The sequence below is a fragment of the Tursiops truncatus genome, chromosome 15 (assembly GCF_011762595.2).
Source record: "Tursiops truncatus isolate mTurTru1 chromosome 15, mTurTru1.mat.Y, whole genome shotgun sequence".
NCBI classification, from domain to species: domain Eukaryota; kingdom Metazoa; phylum Chordata; class Mammalia; order Artiodactyla; family Delphinidae; genus Tursiops; species Tursiops truncatus.
Window position 1 is genome coordinate 58,489,642 of NC_047048.1, and position 20,923 is coordinate 58,510,564.

Below are 20,923 nucleotides of genomic sequence, written 5' to 3' on the forward strand. Positions count from 1 at the left end.
GGACCCCCACCCCCACGCTGGTCAATCCTCCCTCGGCGGGGGCTGCAGACTGGAGGCCTCCTGGAGCAGGACCAGGAACCCCAGATTAGGCTGCGCTAGTCTCGATGTCACCTTCTCACAGTGCCTGCTGGTGCGTGGCTCGGGGCTTCCCGTCTACAGGGGAGACAAGACAGACCAACACACCACACACGTGTAGAAAGACATATGGATACACGCAAATATGAAAAGGTACCACGCCCCCTCCATTCCAAGGCATGCCACACGTGGCTCAGTGAACATGCTCAGGGGGCCTGCCCACAACGCAGGACATGCAGCCCTCGCCTGCCCCGCCCCCCCCCCGCCCACATGCTGCACACAGGCATGCCCGCACCCATCCGTGCAAATGCTCATGCTCATTGTGGGGTGCACCAGGAACTCAGGGCACAGGCTCAACGCAAATGAGGAAGGAGACAGATGGGAGATGAGGACTCCTCCCTGCTCCCAGGGGGTGTCTCTGTAGGCTGGACCCAGTAGGAAGTGACCATGCCTGCAGAGATCCATCCTTGGCCCTCTTGACAAATCAGTAGCGAGACTCAGACCTGGCCTCCTGCCCAGGAATCCCAAGGCCCCTTTCCTGGGTAGAGGTTTGGGCTCCAAGGGCAGCCAGCCCTACAGAAGTTTAAGGAGGGGAGAGGCCCCATCCTGGGCTGGTGTTGGCTGCTGTGGAAGGAGGCCTGCACAGGGCATTAGCCCAGAGCTCCTGGAGTCCGAGGTGGAGAGGCCTGGGCTCTTCGCAGCCAATGTGCTAGTGCTGTGCCAGCTCCAGAGACCCTAGTCCCCTCCTTCCACGCTCAGAGCAAGAACTAAGGACAGTAGCCTGGGTTACAGGAGATTCAGCCAAGGACACAGTGTGCTGGACCTTCCCCCATGCGGGGAGAGAAGCAGTGACCAAGCCCTGCTCCACACCAGACCCCGTGCCAACCACATTACGTACATTATGCCATCGACTCCTCCCAACAACCCTATGAGGAAGTGCTGTGATTAGTCCCTTTACAGATGAGGAACCCGAGAGGTAACGGACTGCCCAAGTCCCAGCCCCAGTGTGGCAGGGCCAACACTGAACCAGGCCAACACCAGATGCTGAGGGGCTGGGTCTCAAACCCCAGAGCCCCTGCCCAGGGCACCACCCCTTCCCACGTCAGGGCCTCTGGGGATCCCGGTCATCCCGGCCAGCGGCGGGGCTGCGTCCTGAGTGGACAACGGCGCTACTCAGGTGGCCTGTTTCCTGGCTGTGACACAGACGTGGCGTGTTCCCTGGAGGGCTCGGACATTGCCAGCATTGTCTGCCTAGAGGTGTCAGGTGCCAGGCACAGGAGCCGCCGACACCCCACCTGTCATCTGAGCTGCTCGCCCCAGCTTGGGGATGCATCCCACCCACCATGCCCCAACTGCCCAGGCGGGGCCTCCTGGAACTGCAGGGCCGGCTTCCGGAGGAGGAACAGTGAGACGGGCTGAGGGGACAACAGTGCTACTCCACACTTGCCAGGAAGGCCACCAATGGCTCACCACCTCCTGGGCACAGGAGGGCCTCAATTAGGAGCAGCTTGGGAGGGGCTGATAGTCCTTGCTCGTGGGTGGACGAGGGCGTCAAGGATCATCTGTCACTGATTGAACACTTCTGCGGCCAGGTGACCGTGCTGAGTGCTTTTATGTGCCTTGGTCCATTACTTCAAATAAAAATCCTTCAAGGCAGGATTTTTTATCACATTTGGGTCCAAGGTCACACAGCTGCATGTCCAACAGACCCTGGCTTCTAGCCCCAGCCAGGCTGGCTTCACTGGCCATCCTCCCATCACCACTTCTGGCTTTTGGAAGGATGCTGTGATTTCAGGAGGACTTCTCAGCAGAGGCAGGACTCAGAGCTGAGGCAGGGCCTCGCTCTTCCAAGCCAGCTCTGGTGAGCATTGCTAAGGAGCTCAGAAAGTCCGGGTGGAGCTCTGGGCCCAGGTCCTGGGAGGCGGGAACGATGCCTGCTTTGCCTTGGAGCTGCGTGTGGCCTTGGTACAATGAGGACTTTGTTGTTGCTGTCCCTGCTCCTACCTTGCTTGGCAACCCCACGCCTCCCTCCTCTCTCGCTCCCTCTTCCTTCCTCTCTGGCCAGGGGGGTGGGGGTGGGAAGGGGATGGCATTTGTACCTGGTTGGAGCAGACAGTCTCCTGGGAGGCCAAAGCCAGCCATTCATCTGGGACAGAGGTGGAAGTGGCATTTCCCCTGCTGGGACGGGACCTTGCAGGCTGGGGTCCCTCTGGGAGGGCAGAAGACACCCAGGCCCAAAGGGAGTTGTCTCCCCAGGATCTAGCCCAGAAGTGTCAGTGAGCACCCTGGACTCTCTCAGGTCCTCCCGCCCCTCTGGGCCAGAGAGGAGGCAGATTGCCATGGCGTTTGTCTCCATGCCACCTGTTCGGCCTGGAGTCCCACAGGCCTGTCCCCAGGTCGCCGCTTGGAATGGAAGGTGGAAAGGAAACCCCTAGCCGTGGGGAGCTGGGCTGACAGTTGCTTATCACCTCCACCCCAGGTTAAGCCCAGCCCCATTTCCCCATCCTGCCCACACCATGGCAACCCTGCCGCATCTACCCCTTTGATTAGTGCCTCACACACCGAACAGTGGGGGTTCAGGAGACATAGCAGGATCCAGGGAACAGGAGATGGAAGGAGTCAGAAATAGTCAAAGATATCTGGGCTCAAATCCCAGCTCTGTCACCCTCCAGCTGCAGGCAGTGGGCGAGTCACACCACTTCTCTGAGCCTTAGCTTCCTCATCTGTAAGTGGGGCTGTAACAGAATGCACCTCATGTGGTTACTGTGAGAATAACACAGGATCATGCATGCACAGGGCTTAGCCCAGTGCCCACCACACAATAAACACTCGAAAATGGGAACTCCCAGGATTTTGGCACTAGATAATTGCAATGCCATGTGAGCTTCAAAACAGAAAGACTCAAGGCATAATAGTGGCTTCAGGAGGGTCAGGGAAAGCGTCTCCAAAAGGAAATTTACACTAAGTCTTAAAGGGTGAATAAGAGGTCACCAGGCAGAGAAAGTGAACGGGAGGGATGGAGAAGCGTGGGCAAAAGCCGTGAGTAATGCAATAGCATGGCTGCTCAGGAACTAGGGGGCCTGGTGGAGGCAGAGGCACAGTGGGCCTGAGGCTGTAGAGGAAGGTGGGGCCAGGCCACACCGAGCCACAAAAGCCAGGATCTTGTCCTGTGAGCAACAGGGAGCCATGGAAGGGCCTTAAAAAGGGGACGGACACAATCAGACTTGCGTTTTAGAAAGCCCCTGCGTAGGGGGCCTTTGTGGACTATAGCTGGAAAGGGACAAGAATAGAGGCAGGGAGACCAGTTAGGAGGTTATCAAGAAATTAGAAGGGCCTGGGTCAGGGCGGCAGCAGGAGCAATGGAGAAAGGGGCCTGGAGCCTTCTCAAAATTCATCAGAGGCCCCCGATTAAGTAAAAATTAGGGCAAAACTCTTGATCCTGGCATTCAAGGCCCTCTTGTCTATACCCTTTCCAACCTGCTCTCAGCTGCTTGCTGACCCCAGAGGAAAGCCCTGCTCGTTGCTCCCACATCTTTGCAAAGGCTGTTTGCCCAGCCAACAGCACCTGCCCTGCCCTGCCCTGCCCTGCCCTCATGCACACGTCACACTTTCTGTAAGGCTCTGCCCTACAGGACTTTCCTCTTGGGACTTCACCCGTCACTTACTCTCTTGACCACTTAGCGTGTCATGCCTTAGGTTGAAACTCAGGGAACACCCCCCTCTGGGGAATTTCATAAAAATAAACACAATCAACACACAACCGTTAGAAACGCAATGAGTTAAACAGGCACATTTGATAGACCAAGGGGTTGGATTAGATGGTCTCAAAGACACCTCTGGATCCACCATTCTCTGATTCTAGGGCTGTAAATGAAATAGAGTTCTAATTGATGCTTTCTTCCCTTTCAGTTACTAGGACTCCTGGATTTCAGTTTCTACATCTGTAAAACTAGGAAGCTGCATTCTTCAAAGAGACACTATGGCATTTTGCTCAATCAGCAAGTCGTGGGGGAGAAACCAGGCACTAGGTTAATCTAATATTCTAGCTAAGTGAAAGTCCCTGTATGCACTATAAATTATCTTTTTTTCCCCAAAGAATTAGCCATCAATAAGAGAAGAAAGCTATCCTAAAATCCAAAGGAACAGAACAATCTGTGTCTGATGACTCAAGCCTCTCACAATTGTGGAAAGCAGAGCAATGCAACCAATAGAACAGAACTTGGGAGGAATCTTGTCTCTGCCAAGGCAACGCTAGAATGCAGAACATTCCACCCTCAAACAGCAGAACGCCTGGTGCTCCTAGAATGCTAATGCAGAGGGAAGCGGGAGATGGAAGATGGGCCTGGGAGTGTTCCAGCCGACCTCTCTGGACCTCAGAGGATTAGTGCTATGAGGGCTACTCATGGCTGAGGAGTTTGGTAAACCTTCCATTGGCTTCACGACCTCATCAGCCACTATGCTTCTCTGCACTATCAGCAAAACCAGGACCTTTCTTCCTAGACTTGGGAAGGGGGGCAGTGGTGGCATTTCTCCTGTTTGCTTCCTGTTTCCTACACAAGCTGTCCTCAGAGCTGGAACCATAGATGGGGCCACTGGACTCCTTCTCACTGTGGCAAGCCCAGTACAGTGCAGGGCAGACCCACAGCTTGGCCAAATGTTGCGAGGGCTCCCAAGGCAACCAGGATGGGCGTGAGGGCTGAGGCGTCTGCTATGCAGGTAGTCTCTGGTGGTTCGACTCAGATTCCAGAGCCTGGAGGGCACCAAGAGCCAGTGGTCTTCAAACCACCTGCAGAACTTGCCTCTGGGACTATGAGGGGGTGGGCTCAGGCCTCCTTCCCCATTTCACCTCGAGAGACTCCTCTTGTACCTGTTCTACATATGGAAGGTCTGAAGTAAGACTACATTTTAAAAAGGGTTTTGCAGGTTAAAAATCTATGTAATATATATTTTCCACAACGAGATACTATTTCACATCCACTAGGATGGCTATAATCAAAAAGACAGACAACAACAAGTACAGGCGAGGATGCAGAGAAACTGAAACCCTTGTGTATTGCTGATGGGAATGTAAAATGGTACAGCCACTGTGGAAAACAGTCTGGCAGTTCCTCAAAAAGTAAAACATTGAATTACCAAATGATCTAGCAATTCCACTAGTGGGTATACACCCCCAAAGAATAGAACATAGGTGTTCAAACAAAAACTTGTACAGGGATGTCCATAGCAGCACTATTCACAACAGCCCAGAGGAGGAAATGACCCAAATGTCCATCAACGGATGAATGGACAAACAAAATGTGGCCTATACATACGATGGAATATCATTCAGACGTAAAAAGGAATAAAGTACCAATACACGCTACAACATGGATGAACCTTGACAATATTATGCTAAGTGAAAGAAGCCAGACACAAAAGGCCACATGTCGTGATTCCATTTATACGAAGTGGCCAGAACAGACAAATCCATAGACAGAAAGCAGATTAGCGGTTGCCAAGGGCTGGGCCAAGGAGGAATAGGGGATGACTGTTAATGGGATTGATGAAAGTGTTTTAGAGTTAGATAGTGGTGACAGATACACAACTCTGTGAATATACTAAAACCCTTTGTATTGTACGTTTTAAAAGGGTGGATTTTATAGTATGTGGCTATATATCAATAAAAAACAAAAATAATCTATATAATATATATTTAAAATGAACCATTGTAAAAGGACAGGCATGGTCCAGGAAGGGGAAGGGAATGGCCCAGGATGGCTCAGCAAGTAGTGACAGGACAGGAACTAGAAGCAGCCCTCCTGCCTCTACCTGACTTCAGGCAGCTGGGCCCAGGGCAGGTACTGCCCTGGTCCTCCTGACTCTGGGTCAGCCTGGAGGAGACAGGCGACTAAGACTGACCCTTTGAAGGTCTGGCATAGCCCCAACCTCATCTGATCCTCACAAATTCCCTGTGGAGGGAGGCCAGGTGGAGACTGATGCGTAGGACACATGGGAAACCTGAAGCTGCGGAGCTTTCGAGATCACTCAAGGTCACACCTGGACGTCTAGGTCATGAGTGCCTGCATTTCTACTGCATCATGACTGCCTCATAGTACAAGAGAACTGGGACACACACCGCTATGCTGCATGAAAAAGCAAAAATCTACTCTCCCGGGAGATTCTAAAATACCAGGATGCAGATGCAGGGGTTACATCCCCGCATCCTGGGCTCCTCACGCTTCCATAAAAGCAGAACATCGCATGTGGAGAAAAGGGAACCCTTGTATACTGTTGACGGGAATGTAAAATGGTGCAGCCTCTGAGGAAGACAGTGTGGAGGTTCCTTAATATACCGAAAGTAGAACTACCATATGATCTAGCAATTTCACTCCTAGGTATATATCCAGAAAAAACACTAACTTGAAAAAGTACATGCACCCCAACATTCAACAGAAGCACTATTTACAATAGCCAAGACATGGAAACAACCCAAGTCCCATAAACAGACGATTGGATTAAGAAGGAATGGTATATATACATATACACACACACACACACACACACACACACACACACACACACACAATGAATATTATTCAGCCATAAAAAAGAATGAAATATTGCCATTTGCAACAATGTGGATGGACCTAGAGAATATTATGCTTAGTGAAATAAGTCAGACAGAGAAGGACAAATATATGATATCACTGATATGTGTAATCTAAAAACTAATATAAATGAATCTATATACAAAACAGAAATAGACTCACAGATATAGAAAACAAACATGTGGTTACCAAAGGGGAGAGGGAAGGGGGAGGGACAGATTAGAGGTATGGGATTAACAGCTACGAACTACTATAGATAAAATTGATAAGCAACAAGGATATACTATAAAGCACAGGGAATTATACCCGTTATCTTGTAATAACCTAAAGGAATATAATCTGAAAAAAATACTGAATCACTAAGCTGTACACCTGAAACTAACCCAATATTGTAAATCAACTATACTTCAATAAAAAGACAATAAATAAAATAAAATATTCCTGAAAAAAAGCAAGTGGACCTCACAGAAACAGGAGGTTAGCAGAGCAAGGAAGATTGTTCAAAAAGAAATTCTTCATGTGTCTTCTCCCTAAACAGTGTAAGTCTCTCCATGTCCCTCAAAGAATCAGCCATGTGGGCAAAGGAGAAGCCCTCACCATGAGGACCACTGTGTTCAACTCTTCCAACAGCTGCTGCATCCTGCTCACTAGCCCAGGTGCTGTGCGAGCCCAGCACTGAGAGACCCTCAGCTCCTCAAGCCACATCACATGGTCCCTGTCGGTGACCTTGCACCCTTGACCTGAGTCTCAGCTGCCTCATGCATTCAGTGGGAACCACCCTCCTGACCCTGCCTTATCCAACCAAGGCAATGAATGGAGCAATGGGGGAATTCCAGACAAACAGAGAACAGAACATTTCTTGCCATTACTACTGCTACCACTGCCTCTTATAGGGGATATTTTCTCCTTTTTCAGAAGTATTATTCCTTGCTTTAGTGCAAGTCAGAGCAAGCCCAGGTGGTGACTCTGAAATTACCGGCACCCTCTGCCGAGCCGACTGCCCTGGGGTGGCTCTCCAGGCCAATGCCTGGCAAGCCTCCTACATGGGGAGGGGCAGCAGGGGAGACACTGGTTTCCATCCCTCCACAGCTGTGCCAGGGCTGCCCCTCTGCAGACAACCATGGGGAGGTGTGGGGGACAGAGGGGCCCTGGTGCTAGCCCCAGCTTGGGAGCTGCTTGGCAAGTGGCTCCTGGCAGGTGGAGGTCCTTCAACGACCTTGGCCACAGCATGTGCTTCCCTGGGCTTCCCGGCTGATACAGCTGTCAAGCCGCAGCCTGGCTCCTCTCCTGCCACCGCCTCCTCCTGAGGTTCCAGCTTTAAAGCATGACCCTATGGACTCTCTTTTCTTCAGATCTCTGCTGCAGTTCTTAGGATCCTTGAGTCAGTGTCCACCCCTCCCCTGCATTTACCCCAAGTACCTACAGGAGCTATAACACACTCACAGAGCTCTAGAATGGAAAGAATGTTGGGTAGACCTTGTCACAGCCCACCGTTTTACAGACAGAAACTGAAAGCCAGAGGGAGCACGCCATATGTCTAAAGTTGCTCAGCAAGTGCAGCACAAAGCCTGGGCTGGGAGCTCACCTCCTGACTCTAGTGACAAAGCTTCTGCACTGCAGCCCCACCCCACACCCCTGTTCGAATCCAGGCAGGAGTCTCTGATAAAATAAGAACAGAAGGCGGCTTTTTGAGTAATGAAGTCATGGAAGGAAAGCCAAGGGTAAAACAGAAGTCTCACCAATTTTAAGGCAGCTCACAAATGACACAGTAAAATATACATTGAAACCGAGGCCTGGGGAAGAAGGGAATACCACAGGCTGACCACACATGCAAACGTGGCGGCAATAACGAGGCTCAGTTTCCACTCTGAGCTTCCTGGCCATCAAAGCAAAAAGAGAAATTATGCCCAGTCTTCTTGTTCTTATAGTTAGGGGAGAGCAGGAAGCAGACTAGTTCTTTAGGAGACATAAAGCTCTCCCTAAAATGAACGCTAAAAGAAACATTATTGCATGTGATTTGCTGTAGGGATAGAGGACTGCCTATTGTGAATCTGCAAGGAGGATCCCAAGATAAAGGAAAGATGGTGGCCTCAGAGCTCAGCCAAGTTACCCTGTATGTGCTGTGCTCGGCTGACATGAGATTGAAGGACCCATGGAACACAAGGACCAAAGGGCTAAAGGGATGTTCAGATGTCATCTGATCTGCCTGGGACCACAGCTCCTTTCCATGGAGATAGCCCCCACCCAATCTGAGATCAGAGAGCTCTATCTTCCTGGCAATACAAAGCAGGGAACCACATAAACTCATGCTGTCTCTTGCATTCTCTCTCGCTCTCGCTCTCTCTCCTGGCATTTCATGACAATCTAGTCCAACTGCCACATTTTCTAAGCAGAAACTGATGACTTGCCGAAGGCCACAATGTGAGCTGTAGGAACAGGGGACATGAGACTGAAGGTGGGCCAGCTGATTCCAATCCACCAGCCACTGTGGGCATGCTGCTCCTGTTGGAAGCCAAGTCTCACCTGTCTGCTTGAGGCTCCTGGGGCCTTTGTATGGAGATATAGGCCCAGGTCACCCAACTGTTCCTGTTTAGCCCAGGAGCCATGCTGATCCCAAATCAGCATCCTTCACCTCTCCTCCCAGACCCCCTTTCTTTCTCCAGCTGCCAGCTTCCCTGCCGTCCTCAGCAGCTGATTCCTGTCCAACTGACTTCCAGTGACACTTCCCCCATCAAGCTGAATTATTTTGCCTTCACTAAGATCTGGGGCCTTTGACAGCGCCCAACACGGCTCACACTTGCTGAAAGAGGGTGGGTAATTATAAACCTCTCTCCCCAAAAGACTTCCTACTCTGGAGAAGCTGCTCCACCCCTTAATTTAGCTAAAATGAGCATTTTAAAATGTTTTCAAAGGGAGACTCTGTAAAAATCTATGTCTATATTAAAATCCCTTTGTCTCAGAATGAGTTTTTCCCCTTTGCTGGGAGGCTAATTTAACAAAAAGAAACCATGGCTTTGGGCTCAAATATGCCAGGATTTGAATTCCAAACTGCACTACCCACTTTCTTTATGACAGTGGGAATACCACTTTACTTCTCTAAGCCTCAGTCTCCTCATCTGTAGAATGGAGCTAATTACAGATATTGTGCACAAGTACAGTCACGATTAGCAGTTATACGTGCTAAAGGCCTAGCAAGGATCTGGCATAGGGAAAGCACTCCATAAACAGTATTTATTTATTCACCTAAATAGTCTTGTTCTTAATGTTGTTCATATATGTTACATCTTTATTCCACTCCAAAATCTTCATCTGAAATATGATAATAGTTTGTATTTCAGGGGTCTCTTTCTTTCTCCCCATGCTTTATTTTCTCCACAGTCCTTAGCAACAGCTAATGTACTTTGTTTATTGTCTCTAGAATATAAGCTCTAGGAAGGTAAGAATATTTGCCCATTTATTTCTTAATTTAGTTCCCAGCGCTTAGACCAGTGCCTGGCACCCCACAGGCCCTCAACAAATATTTGCTGGATGAATAAGTGGTTCTGCACTCACTTGGGTTGATATCACTACCCAAGTAAGTGCGGGCTTCTTAGCAAGTAAAAAAAGGGGCAAGAAAAGCTTTGCAGTACTTAGTTTATATTATTATAGTCCTTCTCACACATGGCGTCCTATTTAGGTGGGCTGGTCTCTCCTGCTAGATTTGTAAGCCAGGGATTTATCCATCTCCGAATCCTTAGTATCTAGCAGGGTCTTGAGTACAAAACCCTTAAAAACTGCATCTTAAGGGAAAGCGTGAAAGCACCGTTTGAAAGCTGTCATTTAATCAGCCTCTTGCCAGGCACTGTCCTGGGTGTTCCACATTTATCCTCTCAGTTCACCCTCACGTTAGGGGGTGTGCCCTCCATTTTACCACCAGAGACCAGCGAACTTGCAGGAGGGCACGTAGCAAGTAGGTGGTAATACTGAGAGTGGAACTCAAACGATTCCAGCTGCCCCTCTAAATTACATCTCCGCACTCAGAAAATCCAATTCGTTGTGTCAACAACCCCAAATCCTGACAGCAGCCCTCAGAGAAAAGTGAAAGATACAACATTACAGTGGACCCTCATGGTTTGCAGATTCTGTAGTTGTGAATCATCTACTTGCTAACATTTATTCATAAGCCCCAAATCAATACCCAGTTCCTTCACAGTCCTGGGTGGAATGCACAGAGCGGTGAAAAATTTCAGTTGCCTGATGCCCATGTTCCCAGCTGAGTGGAACAAGGCAACCTCCCGTTTCATTTCTTTTCTTCTTTCTTTTTCTTTTAAATAAAATTGATTTTAAAAAATAGTATTTTAAACTGCACAGTTTCCAGGAGTACACAGTTATCAAAAATGCACACACTTCACTTAGATTGGTTCCTTTCTTATACTATAAACAAGTGTCCTTTTTGTGGTCTCTTTAGAGCTATGTTTTTAACATATTTTGTGCTTTGCTGGTGTGGGGGGGGTAATTTTGCTATTTAAAATGGCCCACAAGCATAGTGCTGAAGCGCTGTCCAGTGTTCCTAAGCTAAGGAAGGCTGTGACGTGCCTTATGGAGAAAATAAATGTCAGATAAGGTTCGTCCAGGTGTGAGTTATAGTGCTGTTGGCACGAATTCAATGTGAATGTACCAACAATGTATATTAAAGGTGTCTTTAAACAGAAACACAAATAAATAAAACAATGTTATGTATTGATCAGTTGATGAAAATGTTGTGACCAGAGGCTCCCAGGAGCCTAATTCTGTATTCTCCCTCAGGAGCAATGGTTTTGTACTAATTCAGGGTTCACAGCTGGTTTATAGAACATCACTATTGCAAATAACAAGGACTGACTGTATTAAGCACAGGTGCCCAGCACCCAGATCTGCACACAACAGGTCCGGTTGTGTCCACGCACAAGTACACGTACAACCACGCTCGGCTGTGTGCTCAGCTCCGTGTACTCAACACTGCCGTCCGCACCAGCACCCGCCGAGCCCTCGGGGGGCCGTGAGGACTAAATGCAGGAGCTCGGTGGGTACAGCCAAACACTCCTGGATTCAAATCCCAGCTCAGTGGGGAGCTGTGTGCCTGCAGGCCTGTCATAATCAGGGCCAGTTTCCTTACGTGTACGTGAGGTTAATCGTTGTCACGATGGTAAAGTGGGGCTGTGCAGGTCAAGCGCAGGGGTAGGGGTGGGGCTTGGGGCAGGCAGCAGGACAGAGCCTTTTCAGCCCTTGTATCTGTACAGGGCATGGATGGGGTCCAGGAGAGCCAAGCTGAGGGCCTCCCCCTCCTTAGCCGACTGGCCTCCCTGCTCTCGCAGGCCTGGGCCTCACTCCACCCAACGTTTCCTCGAGGAGCACCTGGAGGCCAGGAGGCCAGGGACCAGAAGGTCAAAGCCAGAAGGTACTCAGAGACAGGCAACTCCAGGGGTCCCAAACTGGCAGCCCACAGGCTGTATCGTGCCTAAAGACCACTCTCCTTTGGCCTGCATGTACGTGTATTTTCATTTCAGTCAACATTTATAACTTGAGAGACTGCACACTTAAAGAAACCCAGATTTCTAGCTTGTCTTAACCCCAAAGATCCTGCAGCTCCGCGCCTGCATTCCTGCATGGCAGTGATGGGCTGAGGCTGAGGAGTGGCCCCTTTTTGCCAGTTCTTACCTGCACTTGTGCTCTTTACCTGGGCTGTTTCGTTTGTTAGCTGCCTGGCATCAGGGTTTGGAATCTCCAGTCTAGTCCAATCCCATTTTATAGATAGAGGATCTGAGGTCAGGGGGAAGGCGTGGCGCTTGCCCAAGGCCCCAGGCATACTGGTGGAGCTGAGATTTGAACCCTTGCAGCTCTGAGCTCAGGGTGCTGGACACGCAGGGAGGCTGGGAACACAGAACGGGGGACTTGGGCTGAGGGGCAAATCCTGTTCAGGAAAAGGCTGCTGGTGCCAAAAGGTAAAGCAGAGACCAGCAGCTCTGGCTGCAGTCAGCAGAAAGCTCTCCTTCCCACCTGCGGGCAAATACCAGCCTCCCCCACCCTGTAAGATAAACTCCTCCCCGGCTCTGTTGACACAGGGCTCTCAGGTGTCCCTCTGCCCTGACATTTCCCCTGAGCAGGCAAAGATCTTCGTAATCGCAGGGGCCCCCGGGAAGGTGTGCAGAGCAGGGGCTTTTCCTAGAGCAGAATCTAGCTGGAAAACCTAGGTCTCAGCAGAGGACTGACCATGGGCTATAGCTTCCTCATCTGCAACATAGGGTTTCAACTGCGAAGATTTAATCAGATAATGCTGTGAAGAGCCCTGGCACACGCTGCCCAATGAGCAGTCATTTCTTTCCCTTATTTTATAAACCAAGGCCCAGAGACAAGTGAATAATTCACCCCAAGAAGGTCACGGAATTAGCTCCAACTGGGTAATTTTTAAATGTTAAATATAGTTCTATTTATGAATGTTGTTATTATAGCTATAAAGTAGCACATATCTTTTTTTTTTTTTTAAAAGCCTCCATTTTTGCTACTCAGAGATAAACCACTGGTTAATTTGTCGGCTGCTCCTCCTAGCTTTTTTCTAAGCATAGAAGAAAAACTATTTTGGAGGCGGGTTTTGTTATTTTTACATAGTTATAAACATGGTAGAGAGGCACCTTTATACCTTTTTAAAAAATTTAACATGGTTTATGAATTGCCCATGATATGGCATATTCTTTATAGGAAGTATTTTATGGGCTGTATAATAGTCCATTTCATGGGTCCATCACTGTTACCTTAACATCCCCCTCTGTTGAACATATAGACTTTTTTACTATCAAAAAGAATGCTACAACAGACATCTTCATGCATTATTATTTTTCTGTAGTTAGAATTATTTCCTTAGGAAGGATCCCCAGTAGTAGGTTTATAGGGTCAAAAAATTTGAATATGCTGCCGAACTGCTTTTCTAAAGGGCTGAGTTGCTAGTTGATTCTCCCCCCATAACATAAGCACAGCAGCTGTGTTTCCCCTTGACAAAACCACAGGCACTTAGCCTTGCCTCCTGAAAGGCAAGGAGTTCGAGCTCAAAACAGGAATTACCAAAGATGGTCTTTCTGTGTCTCTCTGGCCTTGTGACAAGTGTCTTCACCTCACATGGCAAAGAGGGAAACTGAGGCCTCCTGGAGAAACGTAGCTCGAAAGTGGCCTAGCTCCAAGATTGAAAGCAGGTCCCCTCAAGCTTCTCCTCTCTCCTAATCAGAGTACTTCTTACCTGTGTGGCAGCTCTGGCAGGGACATTTCAGTCAATGTTTACCAAGCGTCTATGTGCGCTGGGTTCTCCCCAGTAGTCCCAGTAATCAAAGCGTGTGTCAGGGAGGGGCTGGGCAGAGGACAGAGGGAGCCTCTCTGCAGAACTCAGGAGCAGGCTTCTGCAGGTGGATGCACAGATGTCTGTGGAGGAGCATTCCAGCTTCAGTGCAGGGAAGGGGGGTCAACGTTACAGAAACATGCAGGAGAAGGGGAGATACAAGGGGCTGGGTACACGAGACCAGACAGTGTAGGGACAAAGGGGAGCAGAGGGGAGACCAGGCACTGGGGGAGCACCTTTTGAGCCTACAGAAAAAGTTCTGAGCAGAGGAAGGACGAGGTCAGGTTTAGATTGTGGACGATAACCCTGTACCAGCTCTGCTGAGAATGGGCTGGAAGAGATGAGAAAGGGCACCAGGAAAGCCAAGACGGGAGAAGAGGAAAAGAAGTGAGAGAAGTAAAGATGGCTTCGAGAGAAATTTAGGGAGTAGACAGGGACTAAAAGAGATGGGCCGTGGGAAACCAGGGAGAGGGAAGAACCGTGATGATGCCCAGGCCTCTGGGTACGTGGGGGTGATGCCCACCCAATGTTCATCTCCCCTTCTCCCTTAATAACAGAACCCTATTTTTGTTCAGGGTTGGCAATATACCCAGCTTAAAACACACCAGTATCCAGAGTGGCACTGGCAGTTCTGGCCTGTGTACTGTGAGCATCAGCAGCGGGCCTGAGAGTCTGGCTAGTTGTCATCTAGCATGCGAGGCCGGAAGAGAAGTGGGCATCACGCCTTCAGTGGCTCAGTCTCCCAGGTGCCAGGAGCAGGGCCAGATTCAGAATCAAGGGCTAGCAAACACGAGCTGAAGGAAGTCAGGCAGCCAACCAGGTGATCTGGGACCTGAGAACCCCATGCACAGTCAACCTAGTACCAGGAAAATGGCCTCGAGGCCACCGTCCATCTCCCCTGGGACACAGCCCAGCACAGGAGAAAGAGCACAGAACTGGGAACCCGTACGCTCAGCTCTGCCATTGACTCACAGGCCTGAGGGCACCCTTCTTTTGAGTTGATACCTCAGTGTCCCCGTCTATAAATGGAGACAATGCCCCCACCTCATGGAGCTGTGTGACCACCTGGCCTCTGCCATCACATCTTCCCAAATATCCTCACTGATTCACCTCATGGGTTCACCATGCTTTCACCTATGCAGTGCCCTCTGCCTAGAAAGCCCTTCCAAGCTTCTTCTACCTGCTTCTCTTCCAAGCTCAATTCAAGCATGGATGCTCACGTGTGGCTCCACGGGAGACAGAGTTCACAGCTCTCGCCACGGTGGCCCCATGGCATGTGCTCTTTTGTTATACCAGGAGGACACAGGCTGTTTACACACATCCGCTGTGGATCACTATCTTCCATTTTTTGAGGGTTTCTAAGTCTACATACACAGACACAGAGGCGTTTGGCTTAAGCAGCGATGTGCACTGCTGGCGAGCTGTGAAAGGGCACTGGCAGAAGAGGTAGTGATGCCCTCAACCAGGCTCCACACACCCAGAGCAGAGCAGAGAAGGTTGCCCTGCACTGTTCCAGCCAGTGCATCTCGAGCCTGGCCCAGCGTGGAGCTCAACAAACATTCCTTAATGAATATATGGCTCCTCCTCCTCTGTCTCCCAAATGCCTTTTGTGACAATAGATGGTGCTGACACGCTCCTTGTCCTTGGAGTTGAGATGGTCAGCTACAGAGTTCTGCACCTGCCTCTCACCCACAGAAAGGCAGTGCCGTGCCCATTGTACATACAAGGTGAGGGAGAAAGGTGACCTGCTTCACCAAGTGTCACCGGAATCAAAGGCATCGAGGCACCCAGCATGGGCCCTCTTCCTCTAGAGATCAGAGGTCTGTGTGGGCTCTGACGCTACACCCCATGGTCTCAGGAACTCAGGCCCCCTGTTTGCAAAACAAAGCTGTGGAGATGTGCGAATTTTAAGTACCTCTAGGTGCTGTCCTGTGATTCCACGTGATAGTAGAGAAGGACCGAATTCAGAGGCTGCAATCTCTCAGGAAGCTAGTCTCTTTCTGAGTCTCTCTCTCTCTCACACACACACACACACAAACACACACACATACATACACATGCATGCTGAGTCTGAAACTCCCACAGGGCTCTCTGGGGCAAGACACAGATTGGGAGAAAATAGCTGCAAAATATATATTTGACAAGGAACTTGTATCGAGTATGTATAAATAACCCTTACAACTCAATAATATTAAGACCAACAGCCAAATAGTTAAATATTTAAAAGTTGGCAAAATACTTGAACAAATAATTCACCAAAGATATATGGATGGCAAATAAGCACACAAAAAGATGCTCAACATCGTTAGTCATTAGGAAAATGCAAATTAAAGCCATAAGGAGATACCACTATACACCTATTGGAATGATTAAAATTAAATAGACTGGGGCCTCCCTGGTGGCGCAGTGGTTGAGAGTCCGCCTGCCGATGCAGGGCACATGGGTTCGTGCCCCGGTCCGGGAAGATCCCACATGCCGCGGAGCGGCTGGGCCCGTGAGCCATGGCTGCTGAGCCTGCGCGTCTGGAGCCTGTGCTCCGCAACGGGAGAGGCCACAACACTGAGAGGCCTGCGTACCGCAAAAAAAAAAAACAAAAAATTAAATAGACTGATCATACCAAGTACTCTTGCGGATGCAGAGAAACCAGAACTCTCATACGCTGCTGCTGGGAATGTAAAATGGTACAACCACTCTGGAAACACTTGGGCAGTTTTTTTAAAAGTTAAATATATATTTACCAAATGATCTAGCCGCTCCACTTCACTCCTAGGTATTTACCCTAGAGAACAGGAAGGTATGTCCATACAAAGACTTATACACAATTGTTCACAGCAGCTTCATTTATAATAACAAAAAACTAGAAAAAACCAAATGTCCATCAACAGATGAAGGGCAAAACAAATCATGGTTTACCCTTACATACAATGGTGTACTATGTGTACTCAGAAATAAAAAGGAATAAACTGATGTACACAACAACTTGAATCTCTAAATAATCATGCCGGGTGAAAGAAGCCAGACCCCCACCGCCTCCCAAAAAGTATATTCTGTATGATTCCATTTATACAAAATTCTAGAAAATGCAAAGTAATTGATAGTGACAGAAAGCAGGTCAGTGGTTGCCTGGACAAGGGAGGGGAGAGGGAGGCATGAGAGGAAGGAATTACAGAGGTGCAAGAGGAAACTTTGGGGGTTGATGGATGTGTTCACTATCTTAATTGTGGTGATGGTTTCATGGGTTACATACTATGTCAAAACTTACCAAACTGTACACTTTAAGTATGTGCAGCTTGATGTATGTTGTCTGTACATCAATAAAGCTGGAAGGAGGGGAAGGGGCAGGGGAAAGAGAAGAAGGCAGGGCAGCAGGAAGCAGAAGGAGTCTTTCTGGGAAGCCTGGGACCTGGACACAGACACACGGACGTACATGCACTGAGTATGAACCTGCCACTTGGCCTCCAGGGGAGTCCTAAGAGTCTCTCAACTCAGGATTCCATCTGTGAGAAACACCAAGGCTACTTGCCATTTGCTCGTTATTCGTCCAGAATACTTCCTGTGTGCCTGGCTTGCGCTGGGCACTGGGGATTCAGAGATAAATCAAACACAGGCCTTGCCCTGGGCAGTTCATGCTATTGGCCATGGGGAAGCCTTCCCAAAATTCAGCCTAAACATTTAGCTTCATGCCCCAAATATACCAGGCAGGTTCCCTTCACAGGAGCTATGAGAACTCTTCTTCTTAGACCCGATTTTGTTTCTAGCCTTGCCACCTCTTGGGAGAAAGCTCGTAGCTCCAGCCGGATTCTGTCCTATATCTGTGCTAAGCAGACATCCAAGCTGAACCCCAACTGATTTCTAATAACTGACTAATGAGATCTGAGTCAAAGTCTTCACAGAATTGCAGAAATTCAGGGCAGGAAAAAATCTGAAGGTTTCAAAGCCCAACATCCATCTGATTGAAGCTTCACTTCTCTGAATAACATTCCTGTTCTGCAGTCACCCAGACCCAGTTTGAATACCTCTAGTGAGAGAGGAGCTCACTACCAACTGAAGATGTATCGGATCTTTGGAGAACTAGAGAAGTTATAAAGTTCTTTCCTTCTAACTGTGCATGGAAGGGTACTGGCATTTATTAAGGACCTACTGTGTGCTAAACCCTGTGCTGGGGGCTTTACACATATGGGATTTCTAATCTAGTTTAATTCTCTACCCAGCTTTGCTCCTATGAGGCTGGGATTATGATTATGATGCCCATTTTTACTACTGAGGAAACAAAAGGTCAGAGAAATCAAGTGACTTGCCCATGGTCACAAAGTAAGTCCATGTTCGAGACCAAGCATGTCCAACTGCAAAGTCCATGCTCTCTGTTCTCGACCACTCAGCCTGTCTAGGCTTGGATCCTGGTCTCCTTCATCTGAAGGCTAACCTCTGGGATTCCTTACAATGGCGATCTCCTGCCAGTCCTAACAAACTCTGAAGCCCATCTTCTCCCAGGCACGGGCCCCACCCCCTTCCTTCCAGAAGGAAGCCACAAAACAGAGAGTTGGCTCAAGGTGTCCTACAGCTCCAGGCTGGGCCCTGGGTACTGCCCAGCATGGGCTGCTCTCTGCAGGGCAGGGAATGGGAAGGCATGGAGGGTCAGGTGCTCTCCGTCCTCTGCGAACACAGACCTTGGTCTGGTGACTAGGAGCCTGGGCTCTGGGAAGGAGCTGATGAAGAGGGACCCTTGAAAGATGGCATGTGAGCTGGGCCTTGAGACAAATGGGAACATGGGGAGATAGCAGTAGTGGTGGGAAGAAAATTTCAAGCAGAGGGAACTGGGGTGAGTAAAAGTAATTTAGGTAGAAAGGAAAGGCCCGTGGAAGGTATACTGCTGACCTGGGATAGAATGGGACCAAGGGTCCCTTAGGGACATTTCTGAAGTAACAAAATGCCTTTCTCTAGCTCTTAGGCCGGCTCACTCCAATCAGGCCCAGGGCTGGTAATCTTGCTCATAAGAGCCCAGCTAAGGGCTGAGGAGGGACGAACGGATACTCACAGGCCTGAGAACAGAAATAGGGAGAGAAAGAGGATGAAAAAGCAAAGGGAGAAAAAGGGGTGGAGAGAAGGTGGGCTCTGGAATCAGATATTTGGTAGCTAGGCCGCATATAACAGACAAGTTGCTTAAATTCTCTGTGACTCAATTTCCTCTTCTATAATAATACCTTCCTCACAGAGCGGTAGGAGGATGCACTAAGTCACACATCCCTGCACCTAGTATGTGGTGTCCCTCTTATCATTCACCTGGACAAGGGTTAGGACCCAGTGGGCAGAGAAGCGATTGAGGTCGTGCAGAAGAGGGGCATTTGTGCGGACATCTGCTGTATGCCAGGCCCTTTCAGCAGATCATCACTCTCCTTTCAGGCAGGAATGATCGATCCCTCTTTGGTAGACGAGAACATGGCCCTGGGGGTAAGACAATTTGTCTGAGGTCCCAGGCTAACAAGGAGCAGAACTGGAGATGAGCCAGGCCTGACTCTGAAGCCAGTGCTCACCCTGAGCAGCAAGCAGCTGGTAGGAGGCCCAGGTCGGCTTCAGCTCTGTGCCCGAATGCAAGGAAAGTGGCCCTTGTCAGACGCTGCGGGCTTCGCCTCACGGCAGAGGCCACGTTTGGCACACCTTTCTCCCAGGGAGCTCAATGTCCAAAGTCTGCCACCTCTGAAAGGGAGGGTGGGAGGAGGTGAGTGGTACAATGAAGAGAGGAGGCAGGGATGGCTGGGAGGTAAGAGGGGGATGTGGTGCCAAACCAGCCTCCTAATGAGGAAAGACCCAGGACTCACTGTGTCATTTCCACCATTTAAAAAGCCCCAGAGAACAGGGGAAGACCCTTTGCTGAGAAGCACTAACCCCACAGCCCAGCTAGACTGGCGGGCTCACCTTACCCAGTCCTACTCCTCTCCCTTTTCGCAGCCCTTTAGATGCTGCTCTAGTTCCTCCTCCAGGAAGCTTTCTCAGATAGCTCCAGCCTACAGTTACCCTTTCTCCTGGGGTCGCCAGTGGTACCCACTGCTTGCATCACCTGTGACCAGTCCTATACTAGAACTCCAGATCCTCTAGATTGTAAGACTGCCAAGCACAGCCATTCCAAACCCCATTACATTGCAAGAACTCCTTCTAGAACATTCAGACCTATGTGAGCTGCCCAGAGATGAGGAGCTAGCTCTCAAAACATATTGTTTCATTGCTAGATGTTTTGTTTTTTTGTGTTTTTTTTTTTGCGGTACGCGGGCCTCTCACTGCTGTGGCCTCTCCCGTTGCGGAGCACAGGCTCCTGACGCGCAGGCTCAGCGGCCATGGCTCACAGGCCCAGCCGCTCCGCGGCATGTGGGATCTTCCCGGACCGGGGCACGAACCCGTGTCTCCTGCATCGGCAGGTGGACTCTCAACCACTGTGCCACCAGGGAATCCCTGCTAGATGGTTTTTCAATTTAGAATGTTCTTCCTAGAACTGAGCCAAAATTTTCCTCCCTGGCTGACACTTGTAAGTGCTGGTCTGGGGTCTGCCCTTCAGGGCATATGGAAGCCTGGGCTCTTTCCTGTGACTGAACTTTGAGTATCTGGAGACAACTATCTTTACCCTCAACGGCTACTATTCTGTCCCAGCAGTGTGGGAAGTCATGTCCAGTATGCCTAGATTGGGGTCCCAACCCTACCACTTCCTGGTTATATAACTCTGGCCAGTTCCTTCGTTCCACTAGTCCCAGCTTCCTCAATTATAAAAACTCCTAACCTCACCAGGTGGCACTGCCTCCCCTGCCGAATGTGGTAGTTTTATTGTTCTGTTCATTAACCACTTCTTTAGAGGCAATATGGCTTAGAAGAAAGAACATAGCTTCGATGCCAAACTGACCAGCATTTAAGTGTAGGCTCTGCTACACAGCAG

At 49.5% G+C, this 20,923-nt stretch overlaps 1 protein-coding gene across 10 annotated transcripts in view; it reads right to left on the bottom strand.

The window, feature by feature from the left end:
* The window catches only part of SNPH (syntaphilin), a 42,362-nt gene that overhangs the window by 13,848 nt on the left and 7,591 nt on the right, over nt 1–20,923 (bottom strand). Inside the window, exons 3-4 of one of the 10 annotated variants that reach the window (XM_073792813.1) lie at nt 974–1,001; nt 11–153 (exon numbers count right to left, since the gene is read on the bottom strand). The exons of 5 other annotated variants lie outside the window; for them this stretch is intronic. The gene's annotated coding sequence lies outside the window, so the exon portion shown is untranslated. Of the gene's footprint in view, nt 1–10; nt 20,241–20,923 lie in introns of those variants that run through there. 4 more of the 10 variants (XM_073792814.1, XM_073792810.1, XM_073792809.1 and 1 more) reach the window with 4 other exon arrangements.